The 19,335-nt window shown below is 38.0% G+C and overlaps 1 pseudogene; it reads left to right on the plus strand.

The window, feature by feature from the left end:
• The window catches only part of LOC139726684 (uncharacterized), a 62,466-nt pseudogene that overhangs the window by 23,922 nt on the left and 19,209 nt on the right, over positions 1-19,335 (plus strand).

Here is a 19,335-nt window from a genome sequence, read left to right on the forward strand (position 1 = left end):
ATGTTGTCTTTTGTAGGACTATAATTAGAAGACCTTACTCTTCAAAATCAATGGGCTAATGACCATATATTTCAAAAGTTGAACTTTTGTTGGGTGTGTGTGTGTGTGGGGGGGGGGGGGGGGGGGGCTTGGGGGCTATCTTCAGGAGTGACCCAAGTAAATCAATAATGGTCCTTTAGTTGTCCAGAACTGACAAGCATAGCAGCCAAACAATGGCTGGAGAGTTGACCTGGTCAGTAAATGCAGACATGAATATGATACTGGCCCGCTCCACAGTATTCATTAAGGCTATGGATAGAGATTGTATTCCGTGAGGTTGGGCGATCGTAGGTTCACTGCTCTGCGGCTAGGATCCTAATGCTTTTTTTTTTAATAGGCTTTCTATTCATAAAAGAACATGCTGGCTTTCTTTGTCCTGCTGAATTAGTCCAGGTTTTCATTTTGTGTTTGCAATGGTGTGTTATTCACACATCTGAAAGTAAATTTAAACAGAAGCATTTAATTCACTATAGGCCTACTGTTAAACAAGAAATGTTTGTTGGCATTTTCATTTCGCGAATTAATTGCGAGAGCCAAGATTCTCGGAAGTTAAAATGTGTGTGAAAGTTCTCGTTTTCACAATAATGCATTGGATGCCAGTGGCAATTCGCAAAATAGTTTCAAGCCGTGGAAAAGGCTTGTTGGCTCCAATTCATGAAAATATTGTGCTTTACAGTAGCTAGAAGTCATCAAGGAATAAAAAAATGATAATGTGAATATGACAGACCATGTTAATTCAAAGAGAAAGAGAGAAAGAGTGAGGAGAGAGAGTTTTCTATGACATGTGCATGTTTATCTTCAGGTTTTTGTGGTTTGATGCAGTTATTATCATGAGCCGAGGCATGTAGAGAGACATGCTTAGGTATGTGGCAGTCACAGCCAGAGCTGTATTATTGAATGGATGTGTTCAAAGTCTGCATGTAGTGTGCTGTCTGGCTACTGTCTGCCTAGTGTGTATGTGTGTGTGTGTGTGTGTGTGTGTGTGTGTGTGTGTGTCTGGGTGCATGTACATGCTGTGTACTGTATGTGTGTGTCTCCTAGACATGCAAATCAACCCAAGGACAACCCAGAGTTTCATAAGTTGGTTTGTTTGTATGTGTGTCTGTGTGTACATGAGTGTGTGCGAGGATACATTATGGCTGTGTATGTTTGTTTTTATATTGTTTGTATGGTAGTCTATACAGGGACAATATTGGATTTTACTTGACATGAATGATATTAACATGGAACACTGGAGCCTGAAAGATGGAACAGAAGACTTAGATACTATAAAACGAGGAATGTTCGTGTGCAGTTTAATTTCGTGAACTTCGCTAGAGCCAAGATTTGCGAAATTAAAATACACACAAAATTTTTTGTCTACACACTATATGCATTGAATGCCAGAGGTATTTCATAAAAATGTCATGCTGCGAAAATATTATGTTTTACAGAACTGTAATGAGATATATTTTAGCAGCATGAAATTTTCACGCATTGGAGCCGATGGCCTTTTTCATGGCCTGAAATTTTCGCAATTTGTCACTGGCATTCAATGCATATAGTGTAGACAAGAACTTTCACATGGATTCTAATTTCGTGAACCTTGGCTCACGAAATTCACAAAATTAAAATGCACTCAAACGTTCCTTGTTTTATAGTACTGTTTGTTTCACACTTGCAACTTTTTTTTTTTTCCAATTCATTTAGGCCTATTCATAGAAAGTCTGAAAGATCAAGTGAAAAACTTGTCTGCTGTCATGGCATTAAATTAGGCAGAAAGAATTTTCAAGTTGCAGGGATGTAGTTTCTCATCTGAAAGGTCACATTAAATTTCATTTTTGTAGGAGTTTATAACTATTCATATATATTATATGCAATTATGTAATTTCAAAAATCACATTTAACTCTTTGTGTTGTGTGATGTATTATTCACCAAACTATGTAGGGATAAAAAGAAATCAGGTTAGGAAACTGATCTTTTACTAAAGTATTTTATTTTGATTTGTTTTATTTTATTTATTTATTTATTTATTATTATTGTTATTACTATTTTTTTTTTGTGCAAAAGACACATTACAAGTGTAAGTGCTGGGATTTAATAGTAATGCATAGGGCTCACAAATATCATGTTTGAGGAATTTGAAATATTTTGAGTTGTGATATTTTGACAATTATCCTCGCAGTGAAGTGCGACCCAATCTGTATCTCTAAGCTCACTCTGATAATAAAGAAACATTTATACACAAAGGTAATTGAGTGTAGAATAGTACTACTGCACAAATACTGTTATTCAACTGAGGACAACTTGTTGAGCTGTTAGTAAAGCCATACAAGCCTACATGTATACTCTCAACTGTGAGGATGGTAACAAATAAATGTGAAGGGCAGGTGAATTTCATCAATCAATTCATTCTTGAGTTACATAATTTTAATATTACCAGTAAACTGCTGTTGTCTGAAGCCATATGGCCACTATGCACAAGGAATTGAGTATCCTTGAGTCAGTTTTATCAGAAATGCACCATAAAGTAGTAGTGTTATGATGAATCTTTCAGACATATAAATCAACAGGTTGTTTCTTTTTTTGTTGTTGAATATTACACATACTTGTTTACCTAGTCATGTTGACCGTGATGAAAAAATTACATGCAAACATAAAATTTTGTCAGTTCATGCGTGTTCTAATTCACTATTTTGTAAGAGGTTTACATCCGTATCATATGAGGCCACACCCATTTTTAACAGAAAGAAAGTCATACATTCAGAATGCGACCTGTATGCCATTACAACTTAGAGAATCACCTACTTAGCCAGCACGCATAATCATGTATTGGACTGTGCAATGTGTTAATGAGCAACCTTTAACATCCCGTGAATTAATCAGTCTTTCTGACAACACCTCCTTCCACAATCAAGGGACAACTTGATTCTTCAAAATTCTGACACACAGGTTGCGTCATTCAATTCATATCCGCAAAACTTAAAATCAAACAGCCATGAAATATTATTCAGAAATACAAATAAAGTGGATGAACATTCAGAAAAGTAATGAAAGTTTTGATCAAAATAAAATTCTTCTCTATTTCATTTTGTTACCAAAATCGGAATGCAATTTCTGTGGTGATATGGCTGTATTGCAGACGAATATGGTATGCCAGAGTTTGAAACCCACCGTGTATGCTACTTCTTCGTATCGCATCACATTTTTGGGTAAAACTACATAAATAGTATCTTGTTATGCATGTGTAGCTTAGCTCAATTGATGGTCTGAAATTTTATTTGGAATAAACCATTTATGCCTGATAAACCAAAACCTAGCTTCACCTATGCTGAAATCCTCTTAAGTATAGACTAATGAAATTTAACAATATACATATAAATTTTGATTTCCGTATTTTGCCAATTGATATGAAAACCACACCCATGTACAAACTGCACCCCAACTTTTAGACATCTTGGGGAGGAAACAAACAAAAAGATTAATTGGGGAAAAAACTTGGAGAACTGAAAAGGGAAAACCTGATGTGAAATTGGAGCCTTTAAAGGACAAGTTCACCTTCATAAACATAAGGATTGAGAGAATGCAACAATATTAGTAGAACACATCAGTGAAGGTTTGAGGAAAATTGGACAATCGATGCAAAAGTTATGAATTTTTAAAATGTTTGTGTTGGAACCGCTGGACGAGGAGACTACTACAGCTTGTGAGTCATATGCGTACAACAGTATGAAGAAAATGTAAAAGAAAATTCAACATATTTTCACTTTTTTCGCATAATAAAAGAGCACTTGACTTGCCTCGTTCTAAAGGCAGGGGGAATAATAATACCCATAACATTTGTCGGTAACGAGTCAGTGGAATGTGTACTTTTTTCAAAAGATGGAATTTTGTGAAATTCTCTTTTCATTTTCCTTATATTGTTGTACGCATGTGACATCTAAGTTATTCATACACTGCAGTAGTCTTCTCATCCAGCGGTTACTGCACAAAAACTTCAAAAATTCATAACTTTTGAACGGATTGTCTGATTTTCCTCAAACTTTCAATGATGTGTTCTACTAATGTTGCTGCATTCACTCAACCCACATGTCTATGAAGGTGAACTTGTCCTTTAATCTATTTAGAAATTCATGCAAATTTCTTTTCCCTTCTGATTCTTTTTCTTTTATTAAAGTTTTGCCAATTTTGAGCAGTAACATGCAGGTTTGTCAATTAAGATCGCAACAAGTTTTATAGTACCTTGTTGTAACACTGTGGACCTGGGTAGCTCTCGACCAATGCAACAACAGCAGCACCACTTGGCTGCAGTGTCACTTACAGATGTGTGCCTTGGCGTGTTGTACCTCTTAGTATTTTTCTGTGGACATTTGATTTGACTTTCCCATGAAGTGATAAAGTAATCTTTTTGTAGGGTTGAATGAACGTCTCAGACACATAAGTCCATTTATCACTGTTCTTAGGTTAGGCCAGAAGAAAGAAATAAAGAAGAATCATGACTTTAGTAATCATGCCAAGGGTCTTTGACTTGAGTGTGATGGTCTCTATACCACCCTTCCCAAGTCTGGTACTTTGTCTTTCATGGGATTTTATTTTTGTCAAGTTTGTGTTCACTATCTCATGTCGTTAATGTTCTTTTATCTTCCTAATTCGTCATTCTGAAACATCAAGAGACATAGATATATTGGTTGTCAGCATGTTGCCCTTGCTTGTGTCGGTATATGCTTCTTTTTTTTGTTCATCGTTCTTGGAGAGAAAAAAAAAGGTGAAAGGCAAGAAGGGAAAACAAAACAAGGAAACACCTGCTTAGTAAGATGTCTGTAACACCAGCATCAGTATCATCATCATTTATCAAATCATTTGGACCTTTGCCAAACATTCAGAACCACTATCATCATCACCATTTTTGCCACACACCATGGCAAATCAAAAATATATACAATAGTTTATTTCAGTGAAAGAATTATGAAAACCCCCCTAGCTTTTTAACATATTCCAAACTTAGGAACAAATTTCAAAGATTGAGATTAATATCTATATCTCAGTTTGGCAAATTTGTGTATTTTTTGTAGATTTAAGTTTCATTAATGTATTTGAATATATATATATTTTTTTTTTCTTCTTCTTTTTTTAACAAAGTCTATATTCAACATAGGGCATGCAGTAGAACTCAAAGGAGATGTCAATGTAATGAGTACTAGCATGATCACCCCAAGACCTGGCTAGTCAATATTCAGTGCTCATGACAACTACTGGTCAAAAGTATGAACCTCTGGGAAGGTCAGTCATGTACATTTACCTCTGAGTGTTGGGGGTATGTAATATTGATCCTTTTTTTTAATCAGAACAACAAATAGAAGTAGATGTGTATTTGTTGGGTTGGGGGAGTAGGTCTGTCAGACACATGACCTTCATTCCAGGTTTGACATATATTCTCAAAAGAATATTTTACTCTTTTATAGAAGAGAAGATTAACTTGGATACAACATTCTCAACTTGAAAGGTCTCAGTTGGAATGGGAAGGATATTCTATAGTCAAGTTACAGTGCCACGTCTGGCCATGAATACCAAGCTGAGATATGTACCTGCTTTTGTCTTCATGGTTGTTACAATTGCTGCTTCAGAAATGTTCGGCTGTCTGTCACTCAGAGCTATGTTTCAGTATTGTCATGGCAACGGATCATACTCAATATGTGTAAAGTATGAACTGTCATATATAAATGGATGCGCTCTGGTCCATTCAACACTGTGAAGGAAGTTATAGGTAGAAGGGAAGAATGGTAAATGAAATAATACTTGTAAACGTATATGGATTCTTTACCCGTAATTTTTCTCTGCAGCATGTGGGGGCGTCATTCATGTTGCATGTAAAATTCCACGTACAGTCGACCTTGACTCCCTTTTCTGATTGTCACAAGTAGCTACTGTGTAGAATATAAACAAATTGAAGTGATTAACTTTGTTGTATTTTATGATAAACTCTGTTTTTTTTAATCTTTTTTTTTTGTAATTGGATAAGTGAACTTGACACAGATCACAAGGTCTCTTGTGAAATATATCTGGCATGGTGGACTAGGATTCATCATGTGCACATGTTAAGAACCCTCTAGTCCACTCTTCATACCATTTTGAGATGTAACATGAATCAGATGACATTACTTCTGGACCTTTCTAATTTCTGGAAAATTTATACCAGTAACTGACATCAAGTGCCCCAGTATCATGTCAAGGCGCTCGCACAAATTTCACTGCTCCCTACCTGTATCAATGTGCCTAATGTATTTTCACAGACCATTTGGTAGTTAAACACAATACAAGAAATGTGACTCTAGAATCATTAAAACTATACTAGCGCAGCTAGCGCAGCTGGTTTTCATCAAAATGAAAAATTATGAAAAAATAATCTAATCTTGTATACCAGACTATGATACAATGCACAATGCAAAGCTTGCAGTATTAAGAATTATTTACCCCATCGTCTGTGTGACTTAAAATTTAAAGCCAAGTCTTGTTAGTTAGGTATCTGCAGAAGTCATCTTCGCAAAGTACTGCTCCCCTGTAGAGGCCACAGTAGACTTGACCTATTTGTGTTAGGAGTCATGACTGGCTCTACTTGTCCATCATCATCATCCGGCAGCCTACATATTGTATGAATTGAGTTGTTTGAAATGGTGTCAGATAAATCACAGAATAAAAGGCAAAAAAAGATACTCATTTTCTATTGAAATAAAAAATGTATATCTACATCAAAGAAACACATTCTCTGCTGCTTATATTGGCAATCCAGAGTACATTGTCACTCAGCTATATGCTTTATAATGAAAGCTCCGTACGTAGATGTGACTGCTGCAGTGGACTCGGGTAACTTTGATTGAAATCATAGTGTTTATTCCATAATGATCCTTTATTTGTTGTTTGTTTATCTGGTAAAAAGGTGGTGAGATGGCTCATACTCCTTTCAGTAACTCCTCTGGCTTGGACCAGGCCCGAGCTAAGTCATGAAATTTTGAGTTTATGAATGGGTCAGGCCAAAGTGGCCCGCGCCAGGAGCGGACTATTTTGGCGCTCCTGAAGCTAGCACAAGGCGCGGGGCCAGGCTCAGGCCTGGTGCCGATCAAAGTTTATGAACGATAGCAGCGCCAGGCTCAGGCCAAAATTCCTTGCATGGTCAAAGGTCACAATTACCTGGCTGTGCCCTCCGCCAGAGGGCGCATTCAGTTACCATGGTAGTTATCCCTTATGTGGGCGAGTTTGTGAATGGGTCATCATAGAAGTAGCGCGGCTCTGCTATAGTTACTGAATGCAATGTTTACTGCTTGGCGCGGGCCAAATTAGCTCGGGCCAGGAGCTGGCCAAAAATTCATGAATTACTGAAAGGGGTAACAGCGCATCTGCCTTGCAGTTAAATGGATTCAAGTTGAGTCACTGCTGTGTGTAGTCATATCATCCCCTGTAGTAAGAAGCAAACCCACTCTGTCCTTCAGAAGGGACATGAAATGGAGGTCCCATGTGTGAGAGAGTCACAATTTACGCTCGTAAAAGATCCAACTTCACTTTCTTGTAAAGGACAATTAGAATCTACCTTCAATGATGTCAACAGAAGTAAGACTGAGATGAAGGTGAAGTACATTAAAGAACCTGGTAGCATGGGATTCATGGAGCTCGAAGACCGGCCCAGTTTGGATATTTTCAAGAATCCCCGTAACGAATCGTGTACAGCTTTATCACCGATCTCTATGTAAGTACACACACAGCGACAGAATCTCGACCCTTAGCGATGAGCATATATATGCTTCAATACACATATTCGCTGACCGGTGCTATTCATGGTTTTCTTATATATCCCGGATGGCAGTGAATGAATTGGACCACTCATGAATCTTCTATGCTACCGGGTCTTTAACCCGTTGAGGACGGGCTGATATTGCTATAACACACATTTCCCATAGACACCTGAACGAGTATACTCGGGACTTGTCTTCAACGGGTCAAAGAATTACTTGCACAGTGCAATGTCTCAAACTATTGCAGAAGCCAGCGGACGAACACACGAGCTTGGCCACGCAAGTTTACCTTTTGTACACGTTTGCTCGCGTGTCTCGCAGCACAGCTGATTGTTTAGCTTTCGGAGCGAGTTCCTTCCACAAATCAATGTGATCCTGTCATGTCACTGCTCTCACATCTCTCCCAGAAATATTTCAAAATATTGTGGTTCCATACAAGTTTTTTGTATTTGTTTTAAGAATATACCAAACTGCTTTTAAAATGCTACAGTACTAGTCCATCTCTTTGGTTAAATCACACATTTTCCAACTGGTATTTCTGAAAATCAACTTGATTTGCCCTATAGTACCCATGTGGAAGTTTGCACTCATCACTTTCGACAGATGGCTTCTGTAATTTGTTTTAAAAAGAACATAGCCTACTGTAGAATATCTTTGGAAAAGTTAGGCAGGATGGTAGTTGAATTGATTAAGTTTTAGCAAAAGAAATTAAAGATTGTGGCTGGTAGACAGACTAGGTGTACATTATGAAATAGAGCTAGAAGGTCACACAGGAGTCACATGACCTTTCAGCCTTATCTGCCACTCAGCAGCAAGGAGAAACATTCAGTTCGTGAAGGAATTCCCAGCAAAAGAAGTTGTTTGCTGCACTCCTGTAGAGCTCAACTAGACTGATTTAAAGGCCACATTAAATTTCTGTGAAAATCACAAAGAAACGACATGCAGAATATGGAAATCTTATCTGTCGATACTGATTAAAAAGTATTCTCACTGGTGGACCAGAAATTGACGATGTCGGAGTATTTTTAGTAAGTTCAAAAGGAAAACAAAGTTCTCATCCTGCTGCTGCTAATTCAATGTCATCAGTTAGACATCATCGTCTCAAAGAGCTGTGTCTGTAATTAAAGTTCATATGATCTTTAACATCGCGCGACTAATTTTTCGCGCTCGGCCGAGTAAGAAGTGTTTCGCTGTTTTTAATTCCGCGGAATTAAGACATCAGCTACTGGAACACATGGCAAGCAAAAATATTTGCGTGCTTCTATTTTTGCGCTAGTTTCTGGTTGCGTGAAATGCGCGAAAATTTCCACTTTTACAGTATCATTGGGAACACTGAATGCTTAGCGATGTTTGTTTAGAAAGTACCTTTTACTTACATGTGTAATCTTCGAGTACATAAAGCAAGAAGAGTGGCTAGAATGTTTGAAGCTCTTAACTGCTCTTGGAATATTGCTAGCTCTGCATGTAAACTATTCTGACTTCATGTGAAATTCAGCCTATCTATCATACACTCTGCTCAGCTCAACATTCTTGTTTAAGGGAGGGATCATTGTCATTTTATCCCACGTGACACGATTAGAGAGAGTATGTGTAGATATTGCAAGCATTGCTCACGTCTGATGAGTATGACAACGCAAATACATTTTCAAGAATAAATTATGAGCAAATCATGAGCTAATCATGACCCTGGATCCTGGAAGTATTTGCAAGAAATGACAAAATTTGTTAAAATTCCCTCAATACTATTAAATATGCCCCGCGAACAATTGATGATGCTTCGGAATCCCCACGTTCCTTTGGCAATCTTTTGCCACCTGAAATGTATGGATTTTGTACTCTACCATTTTAACAACATTAGCATCCTTTGCAAAATGGTTCATGTGCCCCTTAAAAACAGGCCTATATGAGCAAACAATGTTCTTTTTATTTAGAGCAGATTTTATAAACTTTGGCACATAAGTTTGTCTTAAGGTATCAATGTGAAAGACTCATTTTAGGAGGTGGTAGAGAATGCATTGCCATGGTAACATCTTGGTAACTATGGAAGGGTGATGAGAAGAGTGATCACTGATGGTATCTGCAGTAAACATGTGCTGCTGTATGTAGTCATCATACAGATCTGAATGGCAGTATAACCCTTGACTTTAAATAAATAATTATATTCATAATGAGGAATAGGCAATTCTGAATTCCCTGGAAGTTGCTAGCCATCATCATTTTTTTCATGATTTTTAGTTTTATTGTTATCATTGTTATTGTTAATAACATTAGTACTATTATTATTTCTATTATTTTCATTATTCATGTATATTTGCATAAATGAATAATAATTCTTACCTCAGAACTTTATCTTGCCCTTCTTAAGACAAATAATTCAAAACTTGTGCTGCTTATAAATGATTACTATGTAGTCTTATTGTGCCATATTGTTTGCTTGTGGTCTTAAATTAACTAAGTCATATGGAATCCACTTATTGTACTAATACGTGGAAAGTTGTTCGAGCAGTTTGCATTTACTGGTGCAGTTTAGTAGCAACAACTTAAGAAATTGCCATCTTGTCAAGGTTGATTACTGTAAAACTAGAAATTTTTTGTGTGCACAAAACTTTTACAAGGAGCCGAGATTCGCAAAGTAAAATGCATGTGAAAGTTCTTGCCTACACAATGCATTGAGTGCCAGTGGCAATTTGCGAAACTTGTACGATGAGCCAAGATTCGCAAAAGTAAAATGCGACAGTTCTTGTCTACTGCCAGTGGCGATATCGCAAAAGTTTCACGCCGTGAAAAACGCTGTCGGCTCCAATTTGTGAATTTTTCTGGTTTTGCAGTACCACTATTACTGTTTGCTGTGAGCTGCTGTTCTTCTGCAGTGTGAGACCTGAAAACATAATCAGAAGGATAATATGATGTGTATGGTCCACATGAATCCTTCTATTTGAAGAAAAAAAAAACAGTTGATGGACACAAAACATGCTGAAATTTGTATTTGGCAATAAAGTTGCTTTGTATCAGTAATGACAATTGATTCATTGCATTAGAAGAAGAGGAAATGAAAAATGGGGACCAGATGACATTGAGTGGCGCCTCCTTTTTTTCTGAATCAGACAGAAACAAAAAAACAAAACAAAAAGACAAAGCACCAACCAACAACCCAAAACTGTCAGATGTGTAGATTTGAATTCTGGCAGTGAACATCAGCCATGTTGGCCATGAGTTGGAATAGTGATCAGAGAATTATGTGTGTTTCTTTAATGAGTAGGAAGTCTTTCATGAGTGAATATGATATGGCTGAAATTACCTGTAGAGCTGGTGCGAATTGAATATTGATAAATTGCTTGTTTTTAAAAGAAGAACCTTCATTTAAAGAGAGTTTTATGGTAATAGGGACAATGCAAAGTGTGAGAGTGTGTGTCCGTGGGGGTGTGAAAAGTGTAATCTGTCAATTATGAAAACTTGGCTTGTTCTAGCTGAAGGTGTGAAGAAGGCTTGACTATCATGGGGAGTGGGAGGAGGGGAGGGAGGGGTAGTGTGGGGTACACATTGCAAGTCAGGGATGGGGGTGTTGGACAGGGAGTGGGGGATAAGAGGTGTTGGGTGGGAATTGGGGGATGAGGTAAGGAAGTGTGAGGAAGAATGAACCTGTACCAGGTTCCATTTCAAGTTGAGGTTTTGTTCAGACTTTTCTGTTCTTCTGTACTTTTGTTGATCTTTTTCTTATACGAGAAATGAAAATGTGTCATATGACCTAATTTTTTTTTTTTTGGAAAGATAGATATTCAATACAACAAATATATAGTTGATTCTCAAGAGTAGAAATGACCATTTGAAGCTGAGAGGAGGAATGCCTTGGTGCTACAAACACACCAATGGTGACAGAGCCGGCTATTTTGGTCTGGGCGTGGAAGGATCTGAGCTATAACAACACTCCAAACATTTTTCCTGCGATCTCAAGATGCCCGAGGCCGCCCCCTCTTTTCCCGATGACACATTTCTTGCTTCTCCCCTCGGTCCTCCTACATCTTGTCTCGGATACTCTCTGTCTCGGATACCCAGCGTCTTGGATACCCAGCGTCTCGGATACCCAGCGTTTCGGATACCTTGTTCCCTCCACAGTCTTGGCATGCGGCCATATGTCATGCGTCTTACTACTATTGTCTGAAGGAGAAAATGCTGATTCCTGTCAACTCATCGCTAATGTCAGCTTCACCTCCTTCCCGTCCTATCAAGAGATGGACAGACTGTCTCGTCATTCGTCGTGGAAATGAGCTGAAGCTGGGAGGAGAGAGACTCATGGACAAACAGACATCTAACTTACCAAGTGTCTTTTTAATTCTTTGAAATAAACATCAGTCCAGCATCAGTCAGCTTTATATAAACCTGATTCATATTATATCCACAATATTTTACAAAGGGGATTTTTCAATGCAGAGTCTGAAGAAACTTTAACAGCAAAAGAGAAAAAACATGTAAATGTGCAGTCAATCAGAGGGATTGAAAACATTGAGAGAATTTGAATTCTTTTGATGCAGTTTCATCTTGTTGCATAAAATTATCTTAAATAACCAACATTTCACTGCTCAGTTTTGGTTACATGCAACGAGTGACAAAGTGAGTCCATCTTTCACATTTATCCTGGTGTATTATGAATGATAATAATAATAACTATGTATGTTATTAAGAAAAGTGTATACATCCTACATTAAATGAGAACAATAGAGAGCTACCCGTAGTACCGAAATCATATCATGTAGTCTGTTTCTGATTGCCTCATAAAGCTGAGTCTATTATACAAGGTAATATTGAAAAAACATGTGCATGTATCCATTTGCTGCATTATACTAAACTTTTATGACACATATTGTCTTAGCAACTCAAGTACCTCTCGTTACTCTGCAAAAATATGAATTATTACAATATTATCATATCTTTTCTTTTTATGGGGGGGGGGGGGTTAATGGAATGCCAGTAAATAGTTTGGCAATTTATGGCAAAATGTATTGCAATCTATGGCCAAATGTATGAACGTAATGATAGAGTTTAAGAAAGGTTTTATCATATATTGATAATAACTTTACAGGTCTTGTCTCATAAATGTGACTATCATCATAATTTTTTTTTTTTTTTTGGTGGTGGTATCTCCTTCAAGGTTATATAGAAGGCATACATGTTGTAGGCTGTGTAACAACTTCATGTGTCTCTGTTGGTGAATGCTAGCATTTCTGGAGTCTTGAATCTCGGAAGTGTTATAATGATAGAGAGAGGTTTTAAGTAGAATGAGTGACAAATTAATAATATTGGTGTCAGGTCTTAGACCAGGCCATCCTACTGTCTCTCTGTTAACATACAAGGCCTTCTCCAGCTTGGAGTTGGAGTGTCATCCACAACGAGACGAAACCGCAAATTACTCGGTAATCATTTGTTAACCGCAAAGGTGGTGTAGCAGAAGTGGTGGTAAACCGCAAATCTTAAGAATGTCAAACCTCAAGAAAGTACAGCAGTCTGTGGGAGGAAAAAGTCAGTGTACCCAAAACCATTTCATATCATGGAGTCCTTGATGTGTTGATTTTGGTACTATGAGTTCTTTTGATTTGTGTCACTTAAAGTTGGTTCAGGCTGTATAAATTTTCTTGTATTTGTGCATTTGTGGCAAAGTGTTCCGTCAACACTGTTTAGGTTAAGTAACCACCAAGAGAGCACAATGTGGTTAGAAGAATGAACAAAAAAAATGTCTAGCTGAAAACCACAGGTATTTGAGTATGTCTGCAGAGAGGGAAATGGGGTGAGATTAGAAGTCAAATATTGCATTGTACTCTCTGGCTCAGTGTGAATGAATCAGTTAGTCTCTCTTTCTCCCTCTCTCTGCCTGGACTGGAAACCGAAAGCAGCGGCTCCCCTCATTTTACATCTGGCTAACCACAGTAAAAGAAGCCAATGCGCATCACAAACCCGGGGAACCATGCACCAAATACGAGGTGACAATGGGTGTCTGGCACGTCATTGTAGTCATGAATGTGAAGCTTTCATGGTAGCCCTTCATCCATGTCAATACTGAGTCCTGTTACCACTTGTTATGGTGACAGCTTCTCTATACATTGCTGATTGATATTAGATAGATTTCAACAGATTGCTTGATTAGTCATTGATTTCGTTCTTCAATGGATGGATAAGTCCATGAAATAACAGCCAGTCAGTTGACCTGTTTCGAAATAGACATGAGTATTTTTTATCAATTAGTGATGTTTTTTTACTGTTTTGTTCCTGCTTGCAGCTGAATGCTCCAAGAGATACACGGACGCGCCAGGCCTAATCACCAACAGCCTCCCTACCCCATCCCCCAACACTGCACGCTCCCCTCCAGGGCACACGACCACCTGCCGATACCGCATCTTTGCTCCTCCGGACCACTACATCCTTCTCAACATAACGCAGTTAGAGGGCGTTTCATACCGCAACTGCCTGCCTCGCCTCGTGGTGAAGGACGTGGGTGTGGGCAACTCGTCGCCCCTGGCGACACTGTGCAACGGGGAGGAGCCTCTACCACTCCTAGTGCAGTCACGAGACAACGAGTTGCGCGTTGTCTTCCGAAGCCAGGTTCGACAGACGAGCCACTTTAGGGCCACATTCACCTTCCATAAAAAACTAGGTCAGTTTGGACTTGCCCCCTCCTCATTATCAATTATCATTCCTTCTATCAATCATGCTGTTCCCATCCTCCAACCTCCCCAGTGTTTTCTTACACTAAGCTTTTTTTCCTTTTATTTTTCAATTATCTCTCCTGCCCAGAGAGCAAGGTCTAGCAAATGAGCTGCTTCCATGCAACATTCACCCCCTCTACCTCTAGCTAAAAGCTAGGATTCTTGACTATTAACCCCTTCTCTCTCACTCGGCTGTCTGTTTATCTCTTCCTAAAGATCTGACTTTGCATGCAGTATTATTTAGAACATCATCATCAATGCAAGTGCTACATTCACTGTCCAACTAAAACTTATGATAAGCATGTCATCAACAGCACATGTGAGTATTGTGTACTAGTTGTATTCTGCATGTGTCTGCTTGGTATATTTTTTGTAACTGAAAACAAGCACACAAACAAACTTTACTAATGGTGAATGATACCACCCAGTCTTTGATTTATTGTTTTCATGTCAATAGATTTGAAAATACTAAAATGATATTAGTCAGTTACGAAACTAAAAAAAATATAATATAAAAGGTGATAAATCAATGAAGTCTATCTTAGTTGCCGATTCTTTATTGGTCAGTAATTTGTTTTGTCACTTCCAAATGCTTTCAAAGACAGATGTTGGCCATCTGTAGGCCTTTATTGAGTACTCATCCACATTTTTGTAATGTTTTGTTTGAATGCAACTGGTCTGAAGTACTAGTAGAGACAGTAGTGTATTTTCAACAAGGCAGTACCTGTATGATAACGAGCCTGTAATCGGCTGCAATGCTTTAAGAGTCATTTCAGATTGCGAGCTGTAACGGCTTGTAGGCACATAAACAGTATGAAACATTAAAAAAAAAAATACATGTTTAATATTTTTCAATTTGATGAAATTCTTCCGTCGAGTTGTTTTTTTATTGCAACTGATTGACAGATTGCCCTACATTGATGTGAATAAGCACTGAATTGATCAGAGTTTTAATAGCAGACATGACATTAGAAATCAGGGGCATACATACTCCAGCAGGATTTGAACCTACACCCTCCTGATCTTGAGACAGACGTCTTATCCACTAGACCACCGAGCTTCCGCCCAACAGTCAGTGTTGGTCGTAATCCTCACAGGAAGGTGGGGCGTGTGACAAAGTATACATGCTAAGGAAAGTTGCTTTCGGAAAGTAAAAACATGTGAACATTTTTGCTTGCTATGTGTTCCACCAATTAAAGTCTCAATTTCATGGAATTAAAAGCATGCGAAATTCATCAAAACTGGCTTAGCACGAAAAATAACTTGTGTGAAAATATCCACTTTTACAGTACATTTCATCTGTGCCATCTACGTTAGAAAGTACTCAAAGTTTGAGACAGGGCACTTTGGAGGAAGAAAGAAGGAAGTGATAGACCAGAATGAGTAGGGTACTATCTTTGGTCTCCTTATATATAAGGATATTAGCCAGTTCTTTGCACAGATTTTGAGCCCTCCCCTGCTGAACCCTTGTCTATGTGCTGGACTATGACATGACCCTGGACATTATACAGTATACCTTCTGGATATTTTCGGGCAGCAGCTTTGTCACCACAGCTCTGACCCACATCATAAAATCCAGCAACAAGGCAAGCATGGATGGCCCTGTCTGCTGGCATTAATCTGTCTGGGTCACTCTTACCTGAACTGACTTGTAGTATTGCCTTACAGACACATACAGAAAGACAGACAGACATATAGACACACACGCACACACGTGCGTAGGCTTACACATGGATGAGCCAGACATTCGCTGCCACCAGCATCGGCCTATTTGAATCTCCAGCTTACTCCCAGACATAACAAACACATAGGAAATAGTGATGTCGACTGTCATCGAAGACGTAACGCCAGGATTAATTAGGGAGATGTCAGTCACGTTTTGCAGCTCTCGGCGAGCTGCGATGTGTGGTGATGTCACGTTTGCCAGGAATGTGCCAGTAATCGGTGGTGATGATTAGCTGCTCTTGAGCTGATCTCGCTGCAGGAGCTGTGAGGGACTGTACATGATGCTGTGTGCAGTGACATCCCATTTCTGTGTAGCACACAGTCTGTACTGCAGACATCTTGAGTTTTGTCAGTTTGGATGATAGGAAAGATAGGACGGGATGCCAGGGGAGACATTACCTAGTGATAATGATGTCATATTTCCCCTCTTTTCTAGAACACTATATGCCATCAAGCCTGACAATTCAACATAATGTTTTATTTATTGTATAAACATGCAGGATGACTTCTCTGCAATATGGAATTAGATGGAGAAGAAAATGCTTCAAGTATTTTGTTTCTTGTTGAAAGGTTAATCCATGAATTGTGGACATTTGGCTGCATAAATTACAAGCTATTGACTATATCAAATACATTTTTTTTCTTTTATACCCTTTGAATAAGAAAAAACATGTATAATCTTGTGAGTACAGTACACTGATCATTTGTAGGTCATGGAAAAATCTATAGGTACAGTGTGTAGTACAGATTGTCTTTCTTTCACATTGATAACATGAAGTCATTGCCTATTGTAATACTGTAATCACCATATGCTTAGTGAGTCTATTTTTTTTATTTTTATTTTTTTGCAAATCAGGACTTCCCAACATTTTAGCGAGTGATTGAATTCATGATCATGGAGTATAGCAATGGATCAAGAAATGTACGCCTGCATGTTGCGTTCATGTCAGAATCAGAGTTATTATTTTCATTTGTTATCAAATTTGTGAAAAGCACCCGACTTGCAAAATCAAGGAAAATAAAAGCCATATGAAATACTGTATACGCTGTTATTTTTGCATATAGATATTTTCGCGAGTGAGAAGGTCACAGATATTTTCGCGAGATGTTGTTTTCGCGAATTGACACAGAGGCCTTCTTAAGCGCTCTACTACCTTAGTGTATGGTGACATTTTCGCGTGTTGTTAAATTCGCGTTCCAACTGTGATTCGCAAAATTCGCGAAAATTAAACCCTCGCAAAATTAGCAGCTTATACAGTATGTGCCGTATGATACAGTACTTAAAGGACAAGTTCACCTTCATAAACATGAGGATTGAGAGAATGTAGTAATATTAGTAGAACACATCATTGAAAGTTTGAGGAAAATCAGACAATCCGTTCAAAAGTTATGAATTTTTGAAGTTTTTGTGCAGTACCCGCTGGATGAGAAGACTACTGCAGTGTATGAATAACTTAGATGTCACATGCGTACAACAATATAAGGAAAATATAAAGAGAATTGCACAAAATTCCATCTTTTGAAAAAAGTACAAATTCCCCTCACTCGTTACCGATAAATGTTATGGGTAATATTATTCCCCCTGCCTTTAGAAAGAGGCAAGTCAATTGCTCTTTTATTATGCGAAAAAAGTAAAAATATGTTGAATTTTCTTTTATATTTTCTTTATACTGTTGTACGCATATGACTCACAAGCTGTAGTAGTCTCCTCATACAGCGGTTCCAACACAAAAATTTAAAAAATTCATAACTTTTGCATCGATTGTCCAATTTTCCTCAAACTTTCACTGATGTGTTCTACTAATATTGTTGCATTTTCTCAATCCTTATGTTTATGAAGGTGAACTTGTCCTTTAAGATGGCTACTGATTATCAATACATCAGTTGGTAAGAATTATTGCAAACCAAGTACTTCTTCTATCAAATGCTCTTTAGGCATTTACAAGAGAATCTTGCTAGAATTCTTATTGAACCCTCCCCTCATGCACACATTCATGAAATAGCAACTGCATATGAAAATTGCCAAGAATATGATGCTGACTTGAGGCAGAAAAAACATAGCAAAGCATGCTTTTGAGTTGCTTTTGCCCTTTTTTGCTCTCAGTGGTGTGGATATGTAATTGCAGTTATGAGGAAGAAAGCCATGAGCTTTGACTGTGTTTTGTGTCAACATATCAAATGTGTTCTAGTTTTACAAAGGGCGTTTCCTCTTATTTCCTTGCATAGAATAATATTCAATGATAACCTATGGAGTTACTTCTAGGAAGTGACTCAAACCACCTTGATTGAAACAGCGTTAAATATGTAGGTGCAACTTGACACACGGGGCTTGACTGTCGTGCCAAATTTTGGATGGTCATCACGCCACACTCGTATGATATCAGAAAATTTGTCGATAGGTCTCATCTTACACTTCGTTAATGTTCTTTCATTTTCAATTATAGGAAGTAAGGTGTGTATCATTTGGCACACTTGGTTAATGTTCTCTCATTTTCAACTATAGGAAGTGAGATGTGTATTATTTGGCATGCTATATTGGTACTTGAAATGGAGAAGAAATAACTGAGGTTATCAAATTCCAGTTGACTTCAGCCTCCTTAAGGTTTTGAAAGATAGATTTTGCATTTGACATTGAATGCACTCGGCAATTAACAGCGCTCTTGAGGTGAATGCTTTGTGAGAGCTACGAGGTTAGAACGTGATTTCCTCCTTTCCCACCACTTCAAGGCAAATAACAACTTCATAATTGTCATGAACAAAACTGTTTTGATGAGTTTCAAGGCATGGAATGTAGAAGAACAAGAAGAAACAACAGCCCTTCAAATGACAATTGAAATGCCTGTTTCTTGAGTGGATCCACTTTTATCAAAAGAACCCTAGGATCAGGAGCTGAACAACAACTTTTCTTCTTGAGAGTTGTTAACAGGTATTTCAGTTTGTGCAGTGAAGATGTTTTGATGATAAATCATATTGCATTGAACGTAAGGAATCCTTGTGTGTGATGTTCTTTGTCTTACCTCTATGGAACTTAGACGTCTGTTAAAAGTTCAGATTTATACCAGTCTAGATCAAGTGAAAATGTCTAGCTCTTGTTAACCTTAAGAATATGACT

Source organism: Diadema antillarum, unplaced genomic scaffold (genome assembly GCF_040938485.1).
Source record: "Diadema antillarum isolate AM-2024a unplaced genomic scaffold, OU_Dant_1.0 scf00000017, whole genome shotgun sequence".
Lineage (NCBI taxonomy): Eukaryota > Metazoa > Echinodermata > Echinoidea > Diadematoida > Diadematidae > Diadema > Diadema antillarum.